Below are 2,779 nucleotides of genomic sequence, written 5' to 3' on the forward strand. Positions count from 1 at the left end.
CTTGACCTTAATCTAGAAGTACGAGGCGTTCAAAATGGAAGATGATGAAACAGTTGATACTATGTTCTCAAGGTTTCAGATGCTTGTTGCATGACTGAAAGTTCTGGACAAATGATACTCTACAGCTGACTATGTCAAGAAGATTATTATAAGTCTTCCCAAAAAATGGAGACCTATGGTAACTGCCTTGAAGTTGGAAAAGGATCTCAACAATATCAGTCTTGAAGAACTTGTTAGATCTTTAAGAAGCCACGAGATTGAGCTCGAAGAAGATGAACCTCAGAAGAGAGGTAAATATGTTTCCCTAAAGTCGAAGCCTGAGAAGACAAGAGCATATCATGCTTAGGAAGAATCAGAAGGATCTGATGAAATATCTGAAGATGATTATGAGTTGTCTCTAATTTTAAAGAGAGTCAACATACTCTGGAAGCATAGGAAAAATGGTCAAGGAAAGTTCAGAGGAGCCAGAAGGACTGCTAGTTGTTTTGATTCTTCATCTGGACAGAAGAAGCAAGGTTCTGGAAAAGAAGTTTTCTGCTTCGAGTGCAAAGAGCTATGACACTACAAAAATGATTGTCCTAAGCTGAAAAAGGACAGAAGGCCTAAAAATAATTTTTCCAAAGGCAAGAAGGGGTTGATGGCCACATGGGATGACTCAGAGTCCGAAGAAGAATATTTTGACAAAGAAAAGGCCAATGTTGCACTAATGGAAACTACAGATGATCCCACGGGTTCTGAAGAACCAGAAGACAAGGTATTATCATAATCAGAATATGACTCCGATTCTAAAGAGGTATTTTCTAACCTATCTCGTTCTGATATTGAATCACATATCCCTGAAATGCTGGAAAAGTACCAGAGTCTTCAGAGTAAATACAAGGACTTTAAACAAGTCCAAGTAGTTGCCTCTGAAACTCGGGTGAGCTTGTGAAAGATATTTCCTCTCTAAATGAAAAAGTATTTTCTTTAGAAAATAAAAACTCTGCTTTGAAAAGCAAAATTTCAAAAAAAAAAAGAGGAGGAAATAATCTCATAAGCTTCTGGTACTGATTGTGTCATTAGATATGACAGAGCAGTCCAGTACTTTCTAGCTAAAAGTATAGATAGAAGCAAAATGGTTTCCTTTATCTATGGAGTTATCAGAAATGGCAAGAAAGGTTTAGGTTGTACATAAACTATAAAACCTGATGAGAGTCAGAAGGTAAAACCAAAACCTCTCTATGTGCATTTTGTGCCTGCTAGCACTGAGCTTGATATTTCTACACAGACACAGAAACATACAAAGGATAACAACTCAGTTCTGAAACCTAAGTATCATGCACAAATTCCCCATGATTATCCTTCTACTAAAAGACCCAAAATTGTAAGAAACTTTGGGAAAACTAACAAGAGATGACCCATAAAGTGGGTACCTAAGGATAAAATAACTTATGTTGCAGACATCCTTATCAGCTCAGTTGAAACACCAGTCATGGTACCTGAACAATGGATTCTCGCAACACATAACATGAAGAAGGTATATGTTCCAAGATTTGGAACTTAAGCCTGGAGGCTTCATTGGTTTCGGAGAAAACCAGAAAGAAAAGATCATTAGCTCTGGAACTATTGGTAACGGTAAACTTCCTTTTATTACTAATGTTCTTTTAGTTGATGGTCTGATGCATAACCTTTTGTCTTTTAGTCAACTTAGTGACAATGGTTATGATATTCATTTTTAATCAAAAGTCTTGTAAGGCTGTAAATCAGAAAGATGGTACAATCGTTTTTAATGGAAAGAGAAAGAACAACATTTATAAAATTAGACTTTCTGATCTTGAAGATCAAAATGTAAAATGTCTAATTTCTGTTAATGAGGAGCAAGGATATTGCATAGACGTTTGGGCCATGTTAGCATGAGAAGGATTTATCAGCTAAATAAGCTTGGATTAGCCAGAGGTCTATCCAACCTGAAGTTCGCTTCAGATGCTCTTTGTGAAGCATGTCAGAAAGGCAAGTTTTCTAAAACATCATTCAAAGTGAAAACTATTGTTTCTACCTCTAGACCATTAGAACTTCTGCATATTGATTTATTTAGACTAGTGAAAACTACATCTATCAATGGAAAGAAGTATGGACTGGTCATAGTTGATGACTACAGTAGTTGGACATGGGTAAAGTTCTTGAAACACAAGGATGATCCACACTCTGTGTTTTCTACCTTCTGCTCACTAGTGCAAACAAAAATGAACTGCAAAATAGTCAAAGTCAGAAGTGACCATGGTTCCGAATTTGAAAATAAACATTTTGAAAATATTTTTGATTCAAATGGTATTTCCCATGATTTCTCCTTTCCTATAACTCCACGGAAAAATAGAGTTGTAGAAAGGAAGAATAAGACTTTGTAAGAAATGGCTCGCACCATGATCCAAGAAATTGATATGGATAAGCATTTATGGGGAGAAGCAGTTAACATAACTTGTCATATTTAGAACAGAATTTCTATCAGACCTATTCTGGGTAAGACTCCTTATGAATTGTGGAAGAACTGAAAGACCAAATTTCTTACTTTCACCCTTTTGGATGTGAATGTTTTATGTTGAACACTAAATAGAATCTTCACAAGTTTGATTCTAAATCACAAAAGTGTTTATTGTTAGGATATTATGAATGCTCTAAAGGTTACAAAATCTTTAACACATAAACACGAATTATTGAGGAATCAATTCATGTTAGATTCAATGATAAGCTTGACCCTGAAAAGTCAAAGCTAGTTGAGAAATTTGAAGATCTGAAGATCAAT

Source organism: Lathyrus oleraceus, chromosome 4 (assembly GCF_024323335.1).
Source record: "Lathyrus oleraceus cultivar Zhongwan6 chromosome 4, CAAS_Psat_ZW6_1.0, whole genome shotgun sequence".
NCBI lineage: Eukaryota > Viridiplantae > Streptophyta > Magnoliopsida > Fabales > Fabaceae > Lathyrus > Lathyrus oleraceus.